At 41.5% G+C, this 22,097-nt stretch overlaps 1 long non-coding RNA gene across 4 annotated transcripts in view; it reads left to right on the plus strand.

Annotated features, from left to right (window-relative positions):
- LOC135454274 (uncharacterized) overlaps positions 1-22,097 on the plus strand; it is a 97,937-nt gene that overhangs the window by 46,090 nt on the left and 29,750 nt on the right. Inside the window, exon 1 of one of the 4 annotated variants that reach the window (XR_010442053.1) lies at positions 9,201-9,264. The exons of the other annotated variants lie outside the window; for them this stretch is intronic. This is a non-coding gene — a long non-coding RNA (uncharacterized LOC135454274). Of the gene's footprint in view, positions 1-9,200; positions 9,265-22,097 lie in introns of those variants that run through there. 4 annotated transcript variants of the gene reach the window in all.

The raw sequence follows: 22,097 nt of genomic DNA on the forward strand, positions 1-22,097 counted from the left end.
ATTCAGCCCAGAGAGCAAAGTAAAGATGTTTGAAAGAAAATATCTGGTTCCCTTTCCTATTACTGATAAATATGAGCCAAATTAGGAAAGCATTGAAGCGAACACTTAGAGAAATGCTGAAGTGTTTTCATCAGGGCCTAAATAGTGAATTAGAGCAACTCTCTTACCCTTGTTCAAACCCCACTGATGTCAGTGGAAAGACTCTCATTAACCTCTGAGGATTTTGCATTAGATCTGCGGGTAAAATTCTGGTTCCTTTGAAGTTAGTGGCAAAGTTTCCATTAACCTGTGCCTGGGACTTCATTTATTCTGCAGAAGGAATGTTCTCAGCACAAAACATATGATCATGTCCTGATAAATATAAAGAAAATTGATGCTATTCATTTAGGAGTATGCAGCACTAGCAATTAGTAGGAAGTATGAATACAGGAAAAAAAATCAGATCTAATTATGTGAAAATCCTTGCTGTGTAATAAAATTGAAGTGGTTTCTGCATGTCTTACCACAAATGAGAGAGATCAGTATTCAGAAACAGGTTTGAATTGATTTCAGTATGCATTGAAAATACTTTTTTCTTTCAAGCTTCTTGGTAACCATTATATTCTACCAGCCATAAAGCTTCATTTACCTCACAGGCTTTCCTTGTTTCCCTGTCCCCAGTAATGTTTTGGAGACCTGTTCATATTTTGAAAGGTGTTATATTGAAACCTGGAAGTTCTGTTCATTCCATGCTTCTGAGTCATTTTATTTGAAAACCTGTGAAAAAGAAGAGAAGTCTGAGACATTGAGGACAGATAAAATTGGTCTTCAAAAGTTCAAGAAGAGCAATTGCATCAATCTGGAAGAACATGGTTGGGGATAGGTCTCCCAAATACAGACTGAAGGAATTGAGTGTGTTAAGCCTAAAGAAGCCACAGTGAAGTGATGAGATGGCACCCTGAGCTATCCTTTCCTTTCTGAGGTGAAAAAACCCCAACTAAATACCAGTATAACAGTAGAAAATCTATCAAGGGCTATAAAATATTATAGTGAAAAGGAAATCTTTCTAAAATGAGTCTACAAAGTGGCTAAATTATGGGCATATTTGCTAAATTATACTATACATAATTTGCTAAATTATACTATAGGGAAGCCAAAGTATAAATGTTCCAGATTTATTTTAAACTGTGTTCAACTTATTACCTTAATGGAGAAAATGCTATTTCATCTAAGAATTTGAATTTAAAAAGAAAAAAAAAACAAAACAAAAACAACACAGCAAAAATAGCCAACCCTCAGAGATGAGCAGTTATTATGAACAGTGTATTTAGAGAATGGGATTTTTTGAGACCCTGTAAAGCTTTGGTAATCCAAAACAGAAAAATTAATGGAGTTCAATATTCCAAAGGGCTTATGAGCTGTGTTTGCAGAGGAAGTCTGAGGGCAGCCTGCAGGATCTCCAAGAGTGGATTTGGGGAGACTTGCAGCTGCCTCCTCACTGCTGGGATGTTTCTGGAAGAAGGTGCTGTCCATGCTGGGAGCAGGACTGTGCTCTCCAGAGGGACAAGCCCACATGGCAGCTTGGCTGTGAGCTTTTGTCTTGAGGAGAACACATTTGATAGCGCAGGCAATCACATGGTGTGCTTTTACAGACCCCCTTTCAAACAGGAGGATGCACTTTGCAGAGACTCACCAGCATCCGTGCAGGTGCTGAACTGGAAAACTCAGCCACTGAGTCACCCCCTGGGCTCTGGGGCTGCCAGGTATCCTCAGCTGATGCTGAATATTGTAGGGATTGAGGGTACTCAACAATCCCTGAGATTGTGGCAGGATGGTCTCAGTGAACTCATTTTGGTGGAGTGGCTGCATGAGAAACTTCTGAGTAGGGACTGTCACTGCAGGTGGGAAACCTGCAAACCTGCATCCAAACAGGTGACATCACATGTGACATCAACCTTTGAAAACATTGCTGTGAAATATTACAGGTTTTGTAGAGATACTGAGCATTATCTCCCTGCATGAACCAGAACCTTCTGTATGGAGGGATCTCCCTGTAATGTCCAATAAACTCACATATGAAATAAGAAATACAGGTCTTGAGAGAATGAAAGCAACTAAAACTAAGCAGCCAATTAATGTGAAAGCACATTTCCCAGTTAATGAAGAGTTCCTGAGTGCTGGAACAAGGAATCTTTGTTGGGAAGTGTGTTTTACTCCAGGGCATCCATTTGCAGCAGAAGCCTTGAATGGCAGCAGTGCTGAAGAGCTTCTCAGGCACCCCCTGGTTCAGTGGAATAGTGCTCACAGTAAGTTTTCTTGACCAGGCTACAGGAAATATATCTAGGCTGTGCTTCCCAGGGTTGCTTATGAACTGTCAAGTAGAACAACAGAAAGAAATGCCAGAGAAAATGAAATTACCTTTGCTTCACGTATTTGTTCTTCGCAAATCCACGCTGGCTATTACTCATCTCCACGTCACCCTCTGGTTTCCTACAGGCTTTATATTTCAGCATTTCCCTTCATACTGAAAGATGTATAAATCCCTAGGCCCTCTCTTGCTTATTTCTTAGCACTCTGCATTCTCACCTCTCTCAGCTGCTGCTCCAAAAACAGTACTAGTTCCCTCAGTACCCCTTTGATTTTTTTCCCCTGAAAAAAGACATAAAAACTTCCAACTCAGCCAAGTATTTTTCAAACTCTTTTGATTTTTGCCATGGTTGTTGCACTAATCTCTCCGTGCCAGCATCAATTTTGTTATTCATCTGATCACAATTAACCTTTTTAGTGAGGACTGAGGCAGGAGAGAGAGTCAATGCTTTGGTCTGCTCAGCATCATTTATGGAGCCATCCTTTCCTGTTGAGTACCAGACTGACTTTCCTTGACCTTCCCCTTTCCACCAACACAGCCTCTTGGCTTGTTTCATTTTGTTTCTTGTTCTTTGTTGTTTTTATTTTTATTTATTTCTTTTTTTCTCTCTCTCTTTACACCTGCAGCAGTTCTTGGACACAGTCTTTGAAATCAGATGAGTAAATTCTAAGTTTTCTGATGCCTCTTGACTCAGTCTTTGCAGAACTCTAGAAATCCTCCAGCTGCAGCTTTAACCATAGTCTGCTGTAAAGTCTTATGCATTAACATTTAGAAGGAATAATAATCAGAGGATCAAGCAGTGTTTGATGATTCTTCTGTGGCATGTTTGCTGTAATTGTTGGGGTACTATAACTGAAACTTTCTAAGCCACTAAAGGACATATCCTTTCCTGGATTTCTAGGCAGTATTTATAATTCAAGAGAGATGCTCATTATATCTGAATATATATGAGGCTTACCTAAAAGAATACTCTGCCTTGTAGAGGTGTTTTGTGGTTTTTGGTATTGTTTGTTTTGTGACATATTTCACTGATTGGGAGAATTTTGAATACATTGATATTTTAGTCCCATTTTTATTCTTTCTTTATCCTTCCATTACTGCTGTGCCTGAAAAAGCTTCTTTAATTTTTGTCTGTCACCATTATTTTGTTTTTATAATGAGCATTGTAAAGCCACAAAGTTATTATGTTATTTCAACATAAATAATTGTTATTGTGTATGTATAACACCAAAAGTTCTCTTTCTAAAACTGACACCATCTTAATGATCTGGTTATTGGCAACTCTTGAACCAAGCTCTGTATAGCACAAAGTCTCTATGCCCCCATGGGCTGATGAAAATTAATAATAATAATAATTAATAATAATACAATTTTTTGTGTTTAGCTTCCTGTGATATGAGAGGTGGGAGCTTTTTGCTAGATGATCAGTTGTGGTTCTAAGCTGAGTGCACCATTTACACAGCTATTGTATTAGGAGTTAGTGCCCAAACCCTGCTGAAACTCATCTGATACTCCTTGGTTGTAAGGCAGATCTCTTCCTCCAAAACAGAAATATTGATAAGGGTTTAATGAAATAACATTTGCTTGATTCTGATTGAGGTTTTGAAGACTTGGAAAAGTGCTGTGAGACCAGCCAGTATCCATGGAGTTAAACATGCCAAACTGAAATACAGGACTGCCTATGAAGAATTATTTTGGGAAAGAGCCAGTGATATTTGCTGAGAATGTGGGTATGTGGCATTACTGATACAACCCTCTCTGCAAGAGCCTGTGCAGGTCTGGGGTGGGCTCTTCTCCTACACCTGCATGGTTTGGACTGGAATATTTAACCCCTGCCTCCCAAAGCCAACCCAACCTAAAAAAAGCCCCAAATCAAACCCAACAACAGCGATAAAACCCCTTCATTCCAACAAAAATCATTCCAATAAAAAAAAAAAACCAAACTCCCCTCAAAAATACAAACCAACCAACCAAATAAAAATCCCCCAACTAACAAAAAGAAAAGGAAAGGAAAATAAAGGGGGAAAAAATTTAAAGAAGAGTTTAGGACTGAATCCAACAGAAATAATCGCTTCCATGAAAATGAGAACCCCTGGGTACTTTTCTGACTGCTATTGAAAGGATGATGACTTTGGGTAATAAAAACCTTTTTGTGCCCTTTCTCCCCTCCTGTTTCCACCCCAGTGCTGGCATTTGGAGCAGGAGCAGGACCCGTGCCCTGGTGAAATGTCACTCCTGTCACCTCAGTGAGCGGCACCGGCGCCGTGCGGGACAGCGGGCAGAAAAGAGGAGTCATCCATCCCAGCTGATGAGAGATAACTTAACAGGGGATGCATAATTACTGAGAGAGGCTTCTCAGAGAGCAGAGGGGGAAAGAGTGACTAAGAAAGGGCTGGTGGTGTTGAGAGGAGCTCGGAGTGACGCGTGTGACAGCGCGGCTTTCACGGCGCTCACGCATCCCTCGCTCGCGTGGGGCTCCCGTGGCTGGAATCGGGCCCCTCACTCATCAAACACCCTGTGCTGGTTTTAATAGGCAAGATGAAACACAAGACAGCTCAGTATGGGCTTAGACTGAGTCATGGTTATTGAATTTGTCCAAGGTACAAAGGTGCTGTTTGCGGCGAAATGAAATAAGTGATAAAAAAAAAATCGTCAAAGAAGAAAGGGACTGGAGAGTAATATTTGTCACAGTCTCAACAGTTTTCTGTTTGGTGTATGAGAGGAAAAAAGAGTAAGGGACATGCTGCAAACTTGCAACAGTGAAGTGCATTGAAAGCAAAGAATTTTAATGAAAGCATTGTTGCATTGTTTTTACTCAACTCTGCAAAAGTTTGGGTGGGGGTGGATGGCTGGGTGGAGCTGAAAAAACCGTACAAATAACAAAGCAACAAAACAGGAAAAATGAGGGACAATGGAGAAGCCTTCAGAGTCCCTATGAGGAAACCCCATAGATGCACTTACTGTGCTTCCCTGGGTGCTGTGCCTGGTTCTGCCCTTGTTCTTGTGAATGCCCATGTAATGTTGAGCTTGGAGTTGTACTTCCAGACGTGAGGCTCCTACCCAGCTACTTGTGTACCTCTGAACCTTTCCTACTTCTTGATTTGCAAAGAAAAATGTTTGTGTGAGTACTTAAACATCTGAGATTTAGTCTGTCTCTTTTGGCTCTTAAGGATAGGAATAGTTTTCTTTACCTGTCACAGACCCCTGTGATGATAAATAGGATAAGCAAATAGGTATAACAAGGAGAGAAGGATAAGTAGGTGCTTCCATGGTACGGTTGTTGTGATGGGTTGAGGACATAAATGCAGCAGGATTTAGGGTAGAAAAATCTCCTAGGGAATAATCTGTAGTTAATTTATATGAGTAGTCCAGGCTTCTGTGCACAGACTGCCCTTAATTTGGCCCTTATATAGGTTGTTTAATCTTTTATGAAGCATTTACGTCAGAAGAAAATGACAATATTGAAACAAATTGGGACAGAAATCAAATGAGAGGTACTTGCAGAGGAATCCTTTGCCCTCTCTTCTTTAAATGGGTATGTAATCAACCTCTGCTGACCTTTACCACTCAATTTCCCAGCTGTGGCTTCTTTTCCAGGAGAAAGCAGCCATAGGTAGGAGACTCTTGGGCAGATGTGTGTCCTTGCTTTGTGTCTGTGTGAGTGTAGCACCTCAGTGACCCACAGGCTCCTGTCATCCCTGTGTGCCAACACTGCAATTCTGCAACGCCAGCTCTGGTCTCAGCTGCCACCTGGAGTTGGTGGAAATGAGCAAACCCAAACAGGGAGGAGCAGGAGAAGGAAAATCCAGCTGCAGGGAGAAAAGCATTTTCCCCCTGTGCCTCCCCTCGCAGAGCAGTGCCAGAATCCCTCGTTAGTGCTTGGGATGCCCCGGGGCTGTGTTGCCAAAGTGATGGAATTGTCTGCTCTGGCTGTGAGTGAGACACAACAGGCTCTGCTTCCTCCAAAACATGCCAAGGATCTGGTTCCATGGCACCACAGCTGGATCCTGACTGGATGAGATCTTTCTGAGTCTGTTGATCCTGATTTATTTCCCCTTTCCATAAACCCCACCAGTATTTGGGTCATAGGGATGGGTTTGTTCCTTGGGTTTGTTCCTTGTCCCATGGCTCTGGGAATGCCATGGCCTGAGGAGACAGCAGTGATAACCTTTAGGAATTGCTCTTTAGGACTGTGCAGAAGCTGCATTAACTGGACAGATCTGATGGTGAGGAGAATCATTAATGTTTTGATGCTCCCCTACTTCTGTATTTCTATTTTTCCCTGGGGTTGCTGAGTCTTTCTGGTTCAGCAAAGACCCCCAGCCCTTGTGCCCAGACACATTTGCACCAAAGCAGTTGCAGAGGGTTTTCTGTTGTGCTTTTGGTGAAAGATGTATCTATTTCATTTCAGAGGAAAGCCTTGATGCTCAGATTGAACCAATGCAATTTTTTACTGATATAAATTAAAGGCTAATCACTCATCTTCCTGTAAATAATTGTTTGTGTCTGGGACTGCATCAGAGTAGTAGGAAAATAAAACTAGTCCTGTTGTTGGAGCACCATTTTTGTCAGTAAATCAGCAGTAACTGTGTTTCTGTCTGGTCTATTATTTTTATTCCAATATTATAGATCTGAAGTTCTCTGTTCTTACTCCAGGGAAGAAAATAACAATTGTGCTATACCATAACTTTTAGTTAAGTCTTTTCCTACTGAGCCATCACACTGTTGCTCACTGGTTAAGTGTGCTTAGTGAGACATTTGCTGTGGGCATTTTTCAGGTTGTCATCACTTAATGCAAAACAAGCCTTGAAAAAACCAAGGCAATATAGTTCTGCTCTTTTGCACAAATTTCATTTTTATGTCCTGACCCTTGCAAAAGAGCAGACTTGGTTACATTTTCTGTCTGTGGTGTTGCACCATCTCTGTGCTGCTCTGCTGGCCAAAAAGAGCCTGGCATTCCCATTTTCATCGGTATCACAATGGTAATAGAGGATTGAATAAAAAATAACTTCAGAAGCATTTTGGGTAAAATTTAATCTACCAATATTGGTTTCATTGGAAAATATAGGATCTAGGTTATTTGGAAATAGATTTTGCCAAACAAAAAGAGGGGAAAAGTCTAAATATTTTCTTTTGGTATTTCAAAATGCTGGGTTTATTTCTGTCTAGGTAAACAAGTGATTGGTGTTGCAAGGATTAAGCTGTAAGAGAAATGTGTCCAATAAAATTAGTGGGAGAATGGTGGAAGAGCTGAAATAATTATAAATTTCTGTGAAGATGGAACAACTATTTCTTTATCTTGGGTTTGCTCTGGCAGGTTTTATAGGGGTATTATAAAGGGAATTTTCTGATCACCCTTCAGAGATTTAATTTGCCTTGGTGGTCTCAACTATACATTTATAATTAGCTCTCAGAAGGAATGAAGTTTCTAAGCAACTTGAGTATGAACAACTTCAGTCTCCACTGGGTCTTTCCAAGAAATGTTAGGGAATTTATTTTTTGTGTGTAAGGACATTGAAGTGAAAAAAAGAGAAAAGTATTCCTGTCAGAGTAGATTCATGAGTTAACAGCCCTCTCTGGAGTCTTGGGCTTTTCTTACTTCCCAATTATTAAATTTTCCAGGTTCAATCAGACCTCAGCCTGTCTTGACGAGAACTTACAAATTCCACTTACCAAAACTTCTTACTAATCCTCAATGTCAATGAAAGATGTATTTGAAATTAATTTTTTGACCTAGAATTCCACTTTGTTGACTCTCACCATTTTTGCTAGCGTTCTGTTACTTTGTTCATGTGGGGAATACAACCTGTACAAGGGGGCCAATGACCTCTCTTCAGCCAAAGGACACCTGAGTTCTTAGCTGCTGTGCTGGGGTCTGGAGTTGCTCTTCCAGGTACCTTTTGAAGATGGGCTATGTGACACTCACTCAAAAACTGATGACACAAAATTCCTTTTCTTCCACCTGTTAGCAGCACCTTTCTATTAGGAATTTCGTAAAAAATTAAGATTTAATTATTCTTGCAAAGTGTAATGTAATACATTAATTTTCATCATAGGAGGTATTATCATGCTGTAAATAATTGAAGAAACCATAAATTAGAGTTGATGATCTAAATGAAAGAAGCACATTTTCTGATGATTTTTTTTCTATGAGTTTCCTCGCTGAATTCTGCAAATTAGCAAGTAATTTGTAATGCTTATCCTGAACATTATGTGAATTAGAGAGAGTCCATTGTAATTAGATTTTTTTAAAACCAATTAGCAAGTGAGAAAGGTCTCATTGTTTATTTAGAATTACTCAGTAAAAAAAGGAGCATAATTTTATTTGTACTGTATTTTTTCAAGATATTAATGCTTCCATTTCCTCCTAATAAAGGGAGGGCAAGGAGAAGAGGGATTACAAAATCCTCAGTTACCTCCTTTCCTGTTAGATATGTAGGCTCCTTCTATTTTCAAAGGTTTCTGAATCAGACCAAATGTGATGGATGCAGTATTTTATAGGGCAGAGGATTAATTCTGTTTTCTGTAGACACAGTCTAATGCTTTCACTTTGAGATCATTCTTTTTCTACATGTCTTTGCACTCATCATCCTAGAATGTTTTTAATTTCCATTTTAACAGAAGTGGAACTTCTTTTTCATTTAATAGTGAATGAATTGCAATAGAAGCAGAAATTCATGAGTTTTCAACCCTATGTGGGGGGATAGAATGTAAGAAAATGAAGATAATGCAGAAGGTAATCTCACCCCTGAGGAGTTGCAGCTGTACTAATGACCAAAGATTAGGAACTGGCCTGCCTTTAACAGGATAAAAGAGTGGGTTAGCTGGGTGAGGAGAGAGCTGGGGTTTATTGGTTGTGCTCTGAGGAAGAAGGAGTCAGTACTGCAAGGAACTGCCCATGAGAAATCACCAAGAAGGTATGGGAGCTTTGTGATAAAATGACAACATGTCTATAGAAATCTTTAGGTTTTCTTCTATTTTTCTATGAAGAATCTTATGATAAGGGCTTCGTTTTTCTTTGCTGTTGCCTCAGGATGTCAAAGTGAAAAGGATTTGGCTGCTGTATATTCATGAGTTGCTATAGGAGGCTGGATGAGCTGCTTGGCAGAGATTCCTGGAACAGCTGAGATGTTGACTTCTTGGCTACTGCAGGAATAATGTGGCCACCACAGCAGTGTGCACAGCAGGGCTGCAGCCATCAGCACCAAGAAAAACTGTTTTCTCAGTTCAGAGCAGGGACTCAGTCCCTTCCTTCTGTCACATTGCTGGGCACCAGCACGCCAGGTGATAATTGGAAACTGTGGGTGATGAAGGGCTGGAGATCCTTGGTGTGAAGGATGTGATCTGGGTCTGAGGTTCTGAGCAGTGAAGATTTTCATATGGTTTTGTTTGCACTGGAAGGCCAAGACCAGCTGAGGGATCCAGTTATTCCTTTATGAACCCCTCCATGGCTGAAAGTCTCGGGTTGCAGCACAAAAACATCTTTTTTTTTCTTTCAAGTCTGATTTTATTTCCCAAGATTCATAATGAGATGAAGTCCTAGAGATTTTTTGTGCATTATTCAGCTGCAGAAGTATTCTCCTTTAAGCAAGGTATTTTGTTTCTTTTTCTATTTCTCCTGTGCAAAAGAAATGTTTTGTAGTTTAAGTGTAGTAGTGTGGTCTGTGTGTGTGCTTTTCTGCACTGCTTTTGCTGGGTTCTCCTCCTCTTAGTTTTTTTACCATCTTCAACAAGTCAGTGGGAGAGTTCAGCACTGAGATGCTCAGTAAATTACAGCAGTTTAGTTTATTGACAGGACCAAGCTTAGAAAAACTGAGTTAATGCCCAAAGCAAAGTAAATGTTTCTTGAGTAGACGTCAGGAGGAGCAGGGAGAACCTGGATATTGCTGGAGACACTCAGGGTTTCCCTGGCCTGAGCCCTGCCAGAGCTCAGTGGATGAGAGATTTCAGTGGTGGGGTTCAGGCAGTGGAAATAACCTGCTGGTTCTGACTGTAAAAGTCTAGAAAAGACAGAAAGTTGTGGTAAAGCTTTTCTTCCCCAGTCAGAGTGCCTGTAAGAACTGGCATTAACAACAGAGGAAATCACAGGAAGCTGCAGAGAACTGTGGAATAGGGCAGGTGCATATAAAAAAATTAACCTGTGCTAGAACAAATTGAAGCATGACTGCTGTAGCATTTATCATGTTTCTTTACAAGCTGACTTACTGACAGCTTCTTTGCTTGAGGTTCTCTGATGCTGAGACTTAGCTGGCTGCCTCTGAACACCTCACACATCTTTAATAGTTTAATGGTTTGTTTGGTTGCTGTTTTAACTGAACTTTCCTTGTGGGTTATACAGATATTACTTTTATTTTTCTGCTATACTTTGAAATGCTCATCAAGAATTCCAGGCAGTTTTGGTGGTGGAAGAGAGTTTTGCTGAATACATCAGCCGTGATAATACCTGAAAGCCTTGCTCAGGTTTGGAAGGGAAGAACAGGTGAGCTTGAAGATGGATAATTATGTGACATTCACAGTATCTGGCAGAAAATTCCAGTAATTTCCTGCTCTTATGCACACTTATGAATGGACATACAATCTGGTTAACCAGCTGTGGACCACTTCTTGCTCTGCACAGAGGTAACATCTGGCTTAAATAAGAGGAGGGAAAAAAGGAACAAATTACCCAGAAAGTAATATTTATCTCCTCCCATTTTCCAGAATAGAAGCTTCTGTAGATAGTTTAAATTGAATGGCAAGTACTTCTTTCTGAAACATGAGTTTTTAAAATCTAAGCAATGCATGGACATTTTAAAGACAGGAAAAGAGTTTCAGTTCTGATCTGAGCTCCAAATTACTCCTGTTTGGTCTGATTCTTAGAAGGAAAAAAGCCAACCCACTCTTTAAAAACATCAGTAGGATGTGTGTGTCCCCTGGTACCTCTAAGCAAACCAAGAGACTTCACATTACATTAATTTTCACGGTTTGCAAATATTTCTGAAGTAGCCTCTTGATTAGATTTCACATTCCTGAGTGATGGGATCTTTACAGGGTGCTTAAAAAATGCATTATTGAGAAAAATACCTTAAATTGTTTGCTTAGCAGATGAAGGGAACTATTGAGAGAATATGGACACAATGTAAATACCTGGGCATATATGGGTAGGAATTTGTGGGAGAGAAAAGGACTTCCCCATGCTTACTGCTCTCAAAAAGAGATTTGTGTGTCTCATGTAACATTGATAATAGTGGCAGCCTCTTCCTTCCCCTCAGCAGGAATAGCTATCAAAGATGAAAGTGTCTTTGTAGGCCAGCATGAACTGATTTCCTCAGTCCTGTGCATGATAATATTTTAATTAGGCAATTCCTTGTGGTGGTGGTGAGATTTTCAATTAACCATGTTTAAAAAGCGTTCTCACTTTCTCTAATTACATTACTTTAATTTCTTAGTGAAGGAATAAATCTCAACAGACAGGAATTCATTCACCTGGATTTTTGGGTGCTATAAATTTGGTAGAAAATCCAGAAAGCAATATGCAGTGGATGAAATATTAATGAGTACTCTGTTTCCTATGCAAGTTATTTGTGATTAGGAAAATGGGTGATGTGAGGAATTTCTTACTCTTTAGAAGACTAAAACATGAGACATTTTCATAGTTGAAAATACTATAATGTCTGTTCCTTTGACCACCACCAGCTGTCAGTTCAAACCTTGAAAAAATAATTTTTTTCCTGATCAGTGGAATCAAACATGGAAGAAGTCAAAATGTTTACCTGAAGATGCTTTAATCAGTTTTTATTAACATTTCACAGAACTTTCATGGGGGTTAATAAGTCACTAAGAGATGCTACAGGTGGCATGGCATGTCACACATGCATTCACGTTCTTGGACCATTGCAGTTGTTGTAGAGGACTATAAGTGAATGAAAACACTTATTTTATATACAAACTGCTTTTATATTTACATATAAAAAAGTTTATATGTAAATTATAGACAAATGAAAGTGCTTAGACTCTGTAGTGATTTTCTCACAAATCTATGAAATATTTACATGTGTTACACACTGTTTAAGTAGAATTTTTACTGCTCCTCTCCTAGTTATGACAAATGAAGTATTTTGGTTGTTTCTGCTTTTTGTTACACGTAGCTTAATTACTCATTTGAAACCCATGAGCATTTCAGAGGAGATGAAATTAAAAGCAGGAATTCTTATCCCAGTAGTTAGTGGGCTTTTTGGCAGTGAAGAAACTGCCCACTGCTGAGAAAAATCTCATCAAACAGATTCAGAAAGAATTGAGTAAGGCTCAGCTATTCCTCACAAAAGGAGAAAACCCCTGGAGATATTCAGATGATTATTAGCTCATGGTTTTCCAGAGAGCAAGGATCTCACTCACACTGGCCATAACTAGAATCTAATTATTTTCTTCATTTTTTAAATTTAAACCTTTAGTTGTCATAATTCTTGCTGGAAGATAGGAAATATAGTTTGTCTTTTTTAGAAGTTGTAAGAGGGACAGTGGGGACCTATTGGGTAACAGGATACCCAAACTAAACCCAGTTGGAAATGTTTAATGGAACAGTTTTTCCACTACCAAATGCAACTTGAAGGGTGGCAATCAGGATTTAATATTAATTATAACATGTTGACATTTGACCAAGAAATCTGATAAGGGAAAGCCTGAATTTTTAATTTTTAATTTTCTTTATTTTATGCATTTCTGTCCCAATTTATATTTTAAATAATGTAATATATAATTTGAACCTTTGATAGCAGTATTATTATTTCATAAAGTTTTTTTACATTTGAAATATTTGCATTTGGTAGCAAACCATTTTATCAGATTTCTCTTTCTGGAGGTAAATTAAAATTTTGATTTTATATTACAATTCAAAATAAAACCAGATTTTGAAATGGCAGCTTTTCCTGCAGGAAGAAAATTTATCTTTTTAAGCAGATGTATATTTGTCTTAATATAGTTTCAGTATCAAAAAGATTTTCACTGCGTTTGACTGACATTAATTGGAGGGGACAGGTGGTGGTGGCAGTGGGGAGGAAATCTCTCCAGCATTGTGTAGAATTGATAACAGGATATGCAGGACTAGAGCTGGTGAAAAATGCATAAATATCACTTATGCAAGGAATTGATTAGTTGAGATTAAAAAAAAAAGAGAGAGAAAAAGATCCACAGTATAAATGTAAACTAAAAGGAATAAAAATATAATTTTCTGTAGTCTTCATGAAGAATCCCTAGGAGTTAACTCTTGTGCCCCTGCACTGGGGTGGTCACACCTTGAGTGCTGTGCCCAGTTCTGGGCCAAGAAAGCTGAACCTCACCTTCATGGGGATGTTGGAGCAAGAACAGAGAGGGGCAGCAGAGCTGGTGAAGGGTCTGGAGGGGAAATCCTGTGAGCAGCAGCTGAGGGAGATGGGGGTGCATTTTATTTTACAAAGCAACCCAAAGTTGCTTTGGTTTTGCCAAAGGAGAATGTGATCTGCTGAGCTGTCAGGCTGGTAAACCAATGGGGTTGGTTCAACAGAAACTGAGTAGGCACTGATGCAAAGCCACGGTAATTAACTTTCAAAAATAATATTTATTACCAGAAGTCAGATCATGTGGTTGCTTGTGCTTAACTCTCATAAAACAAAGTGAAATTGAAAATTTTCAAAATACAGAGATTTTTTTCATGCTGTAAATATTTATTTCTGGAGAACTTAAAAAAGAAATAGAGAACTATGTAGATTTATATGAGGTACTGAAACAAAAGAGTAGCTGCCTAGAAATAGAGAATGTTTGTTTGATGCCGCATGGCTAGCAAAGCAACTTCTTTCTAAAGGTGAGACTCAGCTTTCCTTTCCATAATTACTGCCTTTCCTCCAGGCACTTGCTCAAAGTGAATCAGCTCAAGGGTTAATGCTTCTGCATAAGGCTTTTGACAAAGTGTGGGATATCAGACTGTATGAGCTCGAGCATTGCTGAGAAAGGGATTTTGCAGAGGAGCAATATTGCACCTTGGAACACCTGTGTGAGCCACAGAAATACTTCAAACCCTTTGACAAACAGCTCTGGGAACAGAAGTGATGTGTCTGCCTGAAATACTGGAGAGGAGGACAAAGAGAAAGGGTAAAACCATTTTCCAGCAGTGGGTGCTCAGTTTTCTGAGCTCCTCCCACTTTCAGCAGTGCTGCTGAGTTTGGGCTTGGTGTGTCTGTGGTTTCCAGCAAGAATAATAACATTGAATAGCCACTTGCTGGTGGTGATCTGGAGCGATCTGGGTTTGCTAGGGCCTGTTCCCAGTTGTGATGTGTGTAGGTGGAGCAGATGCACAATTTAAGACTCTGAGCTTACATCTTGTCCCTGTTGGATTTTTTGGGTGAGACGTGGCTAAACCCTGTGGTAGAAGAGGGGTCTGAGGGAGCCTGGCTGTGGTGGGGAGAGACTTTCCATTCCACCAGGGATCCCTGCTGAAAAGGGCTGCCCATGGTCAGATTCCCTAATTTATTTGCCTTTTGTTTGGCAGCTGGGTCAGGTTGAGGGTGCAGCCAAGGCAGGATGGAGCCTGGTGCAGTGCCCTACTGCAGTTATTTATCACCCCTGTGCAGAACCTGCAGCACTGGAGCAACATTATCACTGACTTATCTAGGGATTGTGTGGCTAGAACTCTTCCTTTTGCTGCACTGCAAATGAGAAGCTGAAAGGAGAAGGAGAATGGTGCAATGGGCTTTCCAGAGCAGAGCTGACAGGCTGCTGCTGCTCCTGCAGGGGCACATCTCCCATGGCAGCCTCCTCGTGCATATGGAGGAGACGATGATCCATCAGTGACTCACTGAATGCTTTTCACTTCATCATAGAAAATGATTTTAAAAAAAAAGAGAGAGAGAGAAAAGAAATAATACAATTTCCATGTGCTTATAAATGCAGTAGGAGGCTGTGATTAGAAACAAGCAGCTTAGCATGCAAAGTAAGAGCACGGCAGCAGTAGCAGCAGGTTGGACGTTATTGCTGTTATTGAGCAGAGCACCAGGGTGACCACACTTTACAAGGGCTTTATTGGTTCACTCTAGCAAAAATGAATCACACCTCTCTCCCTCAGCTCCTCATCTTTTTCCCTCAAAAGACTGATAGGAAAAAGGATGATTAAAAACCTCCAACATGAAAAAAGTTCGACTTTACACGTCAGTGCTGTGTACAGATGGATGATTCACCAGAATCCATCTCTGTGTTTTTAAGCTGTTTTTTTGTTTGAAGTGTTAGCTTGTCAGACTTTATAGAGATTCTGGGTCTGAGCCTCTGCTAGTACCTGCTTTTATCAGGTAAAATGTTATATGGTGGCACAGAAGGGACTCCTGCTGAAAAGTGCTCCCCTTTGCTAGTTTGATGGAAAAATAAAGAGAAATCTATGTGGAGTCTCCATTTCTGTGCTCTGAGGGATTATTTCCATGGAGGTTTATGCTGGGCACTTAAATGGCATCTAGAGGTGCTTTTCAATATCAGATACCCTCCTTTGCAACATTGGAGGGGGTGAACTAGACAATTTTCCAACTCTCAATCAATTTTGTGACTTTCCAGTTTCTGTTAAGCAGCTTTTAACTTTTGTTGCCTTTACAGTCTTGGGAGTTAGAGGCAGCAGAAGGCTCAGCCATACACCATTCACCAGGCAAGAGGCTTCATGCCAGGGAGTGCAGGGGCTGAATGCCTTTATTTAGGAGCCCATATCATAAAAGTACTTGCAGATGTAAAAAAGGATGGGGCACTAACCTACTAGCAGGAAAGAAAAATTGAGTTTATAGTCCTGTCATATGTGCATTTAAACTGAGTTTGTCATTGTTGCTGCTTGCAACAAAACTGTACCAGTCAATGTTCAGCTGCAGCAGCAGCACTTGCCAAAGCAAAGCCATCCTGTCTGTGACAGGAACACATCTGCAGTGCCTGCCATCTGAGAGTCCTGAAGCATTCTGCAGCACAAATGCTAATTAAGCTTTACAACAGCTTTGTAAAATAGGTAAATGCCATGAACAGACATTTCAGCTGAGGCACAGGGCTCCCTCTCCTGTGGAAGGGTGTCGGGGTGTGAGAGGGGGCATGTTGGGTGGGCAGCCCAGTGTGTGGGGCCAGATTTGTGCTCATGAGAATGGATCTTCAATTGCTGCATGACCTTTTTGTGCTTGAAAATTGGGTCCTACATCACAGCTGGGACCTCTGCTATGGTTACAGCAGCAAAACTCAATACAGCAATAGAAATGTTCCATAGACTGGAGTAGCACAGTGGTCTGTCTGCCAGGGAATTGTTCTGGGTTTCCCCCCAGATGAGACTATAATTCAGCTTTTGATATGCACCACATCTCCTCTTGCTCCCCTGAACCCTTCCTTGTCCCAGGAGTGTGCCCCTGTCCCTGGGCTGTGGCCCTTGTTGTGTGTTCTGGCTCTGCACAGCTCTCCTAGAGCGGCCACGCGCCCTCTGCTCGGGTGTGAGCCTTCACTTCATCCGCCCTGCTCAGTTGTTAGCAGTGTGTGTGCATGCTGTCAGCCCTCCACGGCCTCCCCTCAGTGCTCTCAGCTTCCTGGCAGGAGGATGAGATGCCCCTGGCTTGTAGCTGGAGCCCTTTGCTGTCACATGTGTGACAGTGCTGTGTCCCCCAGCCCAGCCCTGGGCTGCGCTCTGACGTCCAAGCTTGTGCTGAGTGTTGCTCAGAGCCATCTGAGTCTGACGTGTAAACCCTGCAGAATTTCATGGCAAAAGGCTGGGAGGGAGGAGGAGGAGGAGGCAGACAAAGTGCCCAGTGCCCTACTTAGCAAACGCCTCAAGCCTGGCCCGCTGCGGTGCCTTGTCAGGCTCTGCACGCTGCAGAACTGATTAAACAAAACCCCGGCGTGTTGGGGCCAGAAATTGCCCGGTTCAATGTTAACATTGTGTAAACACTCTCCAACTGACTAAATTCTAGCAGATCCCAAAGTTGCCAGGAGCATTTCCATGCCTTGCCTCTCTGCTGAAGCCAAGCCTGCAGCTCAGCTCCCCGGGTCTCCCTGGGACTCATTAGCATGGCACCGCTGTTGCTGCTGGCACAGGAGCCACGGGGGACAGTGCCACACGTGCAGAGAGTGGCAACCTTCACACAGGAGCAAAACACTGAAGCAAAGCTGCGGTGGAGGGAGAGGATCATGTTTAATAATATGCAAATCAATGTAGCATCTCACAAAGATTTGATTTGCGTTTCGAGGCAGCTGCTAAAAATGTTGTTTTAACCCCTCTTGGGAGCGTAAATATATCCACTATACACAGACTAGATGGAGGGTGATTACATTTTCTAATAACTTTAATTTTACAAAGCAGAACGTTTGAAAGCTGACATGTCTTTCATCCTTGGACCAAGTGTGTTGGGGAGATGCCCATGTAAAGGTAATTGCATCAGTGTTAATTCAGCACAGCCCTGCCAACAGCACAAAGAAATGCCCTGCAGACTTGTCAGGACGTGAGGAAGTTTTGCTGTGCATAATGAAATGTGAAATATCATTTTTGATGCACAAAGGACATGCTTTCTCCTTGCTTTTTATTGTTTCATCAGAGGCAGCCCAGTGCTCAGTGGTGCTTCCTGGGCTCAATTGTTGTGTCCTGGGCTGTGCCTCTGCCTCCCTGAGCCGAGTGCTCACAGACTGACTCAGGACTGGCAGTGAAGCCCACGTGTTGTCCCAGTTATGAGGGCAAATGGTCAGGGTCCTTTGCCTTCCTGTAATCAATTCCACACATTGTTAAGCTTGTGTAACTCAGGTGGCTTTTTTTTGCCTGTGCCTTGCAGAAAACAACACTAGGCTGAATGCAGTTGTTTGCATGTGACACAGCTGTAGGAAAGAGCAATATTATGGCCCAGTGGTGCTGAGAAGGAGAGAGATGCCTCTGGAGGCAGAGACCTACACAAGGGCTGGGGCCCTGGAGCCAGGAAATTATTAAATGAGCAGCACACTGCTGTGCTAGCACTCAGGGAAGGTTTGTTTGTGTCCTGCTCTGCTAAGTTATTGTTCAGGAGATAGAAAATTGGTATTTCTGTGGCTTGGATCCATTTTGATTTGTTTTCCTGTATTCAAATCATCTGCCTCCAGCTGCTTTCTTGGGCTGAGTTAGACAGAGATGCACAAATTGTCTCATGGCTCACCATCTTCTAAAGGAGATCTGAAATTTCCTCCCTTTAGTTTTTGTTTGGGGCATTTGTGGTAGTAAGGGGCCAGGATTCCCTGCTCTGCAAACACAAAACCAAAAGGCAAAGGACTCAGGCTCTACTTTGTTCAGACACATGTTGATTGCAAATACAAAGGTATTGGTGGGCTTCATTGTACCTCAGTGCTGCCCTTGACAAAACTTTCTCAACAGTTAAAATGAGGCCTGGTTGAATCAGAAAGGGGCTGCTCAAAGGTGTGCCGTACTCAAACACATGAAAATGTTTGTATGGGCCAGCCAGGAGCCCATTTCACTTCAGCCATGCAGGTCTTGTCACCTCCTCACCCCTGAGGAGCAGCAGGGCTGAGCTGTGGGATTGGTGCTGCTCTCTGCTGACACTTGGTGCCTTCAGCCTCTCCATCACAGGAGGGAGGGAGGGAAGGAGATCCCATCACCAGGAGCAGTCTGCTGTTTCCCTGGTGTTTGCTCAAACATTTAATTATTCTCTGTGTTACATGTCTTGCATGGCACTGTTTTGAGTTTGTCTCATCTGTGATCAGATGAAGGAAAATTTATTAACAACCCTTCCCCTCCTGCCTCTCCTTTTTTGAGATCTCCATACTACAAACCAGGCAGCTCTTGGTCTCTGTTTTGGGCTCTTACAAAACCGGGAATGTTCTCTCATCCTCTGCTTTGCACCTTTGCTGGTTTTTAATGTTATCTTTTAAAATTGAGGTACTGGGGAATTATCAATATTCATCACCAGTCTCACAAGTGCTGCAAATGGAAATATATTTACCTTCCTACTTGTCACTTACTTGTTCATGCATCTAAGGATAATTTTCTAGGTTGCAGTCCCCTGTTCTGTAGCTGTGCCTAAGTACACTTCTTGTTCCTAGATACACAACCACAAATCTGGCTTTAAGTGAACCTGGTGAATATGAATGGATTTCACTGAGATATCAATGTTTATTAAAAATTAAAAAGATCTCATCTAATTCTGCTCCAGCTCCTCTGTGTAGACTCTCCTTAGTTGACTTAAAATGTTTACTCCTAGAACTTTAACATCCTCTTTAGTTACTCAAGGATTGGAAAAGAATTAATTTTCCTACTGCCATTTTCATAGATGGAAAAGAAATATGTATTGAACATGTGACCTCTTCTGCATTTCATTGGAAACTTTGCTGGCTGTGTTGCTGCTGTGCTGCTGAAGTTCCTTTGCTCTCTTTAATTCTGTTCTCAGCCAGGCCTGAGATGACTTTTTCCTCTGTCATTCTTAGTTTTCCTAATAAATATTTCATCTTTTCTAATATTGTTTACAGCAATTCCTATTGATTTCCTCCTTCTCAGTCATTTTATATTGGCTTTTTGCTCCTAATTGCCTCCTTTACTTTTCATCAAATGAGACTTTGCTTTTAGCCAAACTTGGTTGTTTTTTTTTAAATTGTGGTATTGTGCCTCTTATCATCTCATCATTTTCCCCCAAGAACTCCCCAGTCTCATCCTTTCTACTTTTTCAGTCATTTTTTGGGCATCTTATGTTCTTTAGTTTTTGGGCAACAGTTCTTTAGAGGCCTCTATAAAATTGTGTATGCTACATTTGCCCTTCTTTCTCTTTTTGTCCTCATTTTTTAATATTTTTTGTCACTTTGCATAGTGTAACATTAAACTGCAATATGTGGAGCAGCAGCAGTCTTGCCTACATGTTTGAATAGCACTTGGAAAAACATGTCCTATATTTTTGAGGTCCAGAATCTTTGGAGAGACTGTTTTCTGTTCTGTCCTTTTCTCAATTAGTGCAGGGAAGTTGGACTCCAAGGAATTTTGTTGCCAGTTTGTTGTTTTCATTTCAGCCTTGAAAAAGTTCCCACTCAGGTTCTTCAGGCCATAACTGTGTCACTTTTCTATATAGATCACTTAGAATAACAAAAGATATTCCTCCTCGCTTGCATCCTTACTTTGCTACAGCTACACTGTTGGAAAATAAGATTTGGTTACAATCCTTTTTAGCAGACTGCACTAAATAAGGTTTCCTGACAGTGGGAATATATTTTGCCATATATATTGCAAATATATATATTCTGTATATGTATTCTATGTATATATATATATATATAATATATTCTGCAATGGTAATTTTATAAGTGGAAGAGACTATCCCAGGAATAAAAGCTCTTGTTTGAGGGCCTGAGTTATGAGACCTGTTAAATGCTGAGGGTTGACATAAAACCAGCACTTGCTCATAGATCTGCATCCAAAGCCACTGCTGCACCAACTGCTATGAAACAACGTGCTCCTGTTGTGGCAGTGATTTTTGGGTAATGTCTGTGAGCCCAAGCTACCAGAATGATGTTGCTCTTGCTGCATGGCTGTCCAGTGAGCTGTGCACAAGCTGTGAAGCCGGGCACTCACTGATTTGCAGGAACATGGCAGCTTGAGCTGGTGTTCCTGAGTCACCTTGCCTCGTCATAGCTGAATCACTGACACTTAATTGATGGGAAGCTTTTCTCACACAGCAGCTGTCAGGCCTTGCACAGAGGTCTGGTGAGTGATCCTGGGCTCCAGGACTCATTGGGAAGGTTCTTCAAGTCAAACCAATCTACACAGAGGCAACTTTAATTCCCCCATACTGTACCCAGGCATGCACCTTCAAGGATGCTTTAGTGGCTGAGTGTGGTGTCATTGAATGCCACAATCACAATTTCCTGCAGCAGAAGTATGTTTCTTGAAGAACTTCTCTGAGATGTGAGAGGGCATCATGATTTTCCATGTGACAGAGGACATCTGGTGTCCCCCAAGGTGTGAGTGAGGTCATTGTGCTGTGTAGCAGGAGCTGTACACCTACCCAGAGGAGACCCTGAAGCACGCCCAGGCTGTATCTGAGAGGCTGATGGCAGCCAGCTCAGGCTTACAGAGCACTCACAATGTGGTTTTCAGTGCCTGGGAGAGCTCTTACTTTCACAGAAAACTTCTTGGAGATCCAGATTTGAAAAGTGTCCCTGACTAAGGGTCTGCTGCCACTGATCTTCTCTTCTCTCCCTTTCCTACCCCACAGCTGCGACTGGAATTTAGAATCTGGCCCTTACTGTCCGTGGTGATGCTGTGCTCTATTTGGCATTTGTGCAATATCTCTCCCTGCTTTTTTCCCTCCTTCCCTTGAGTCCCTGGACTTTTAAACACGTCCTACCAAGAGCACTCAGTGACCACGGAGCAGATTGACTGCCAGCCCTTGTGATGCTGAATTCAGCTGACAATCAGCTCCTAATGCCAGCAGCTATTCCTGTTTTGTATCCTCTTCCTTCAATCTGATGCAGACAAGGTCAAGCTTAGAAACTTCTAACAAATGTTACTTTCTCATTAGCAGACAGACTGTCGGGTGGCAGCTTCTGGTTTGTGTGTGCCAGTTGCCATTTTAATCAGCTCTGTTCTGCAAGCTTTGTATTTGAAGAGCTGGCCATGCCACCAGCAGGTCCCTCTGAACGTGTTCAGCTCTTCATGGTTTTCCTAGGAATTTATATTTGAATATAAATAGGGCCCCATTTTCCAAGGGGTCCTGACTGTTCTCTGCTCTTTGAGAAAGAAGGGATGAGGTGACACCAGAGGAAGGGAAGGCTGGCTGGC

This window comes from Zonotrichia leucophrys, chromosome 14, assembly GCF_028769735.1.
Source record: "Zonotrichia leucophrys gambelii isolate GWCS_2022_RI chromosome 14, RI_Zleu_2.0, whole genome shotgun sequence".
Taxonomy (NCBI): Eukaryota; Metazoa; Chordata; class Aves; order Passeriformes; family Passerellidae; genus Zonotrichia; species Zonotrichia leucophrys.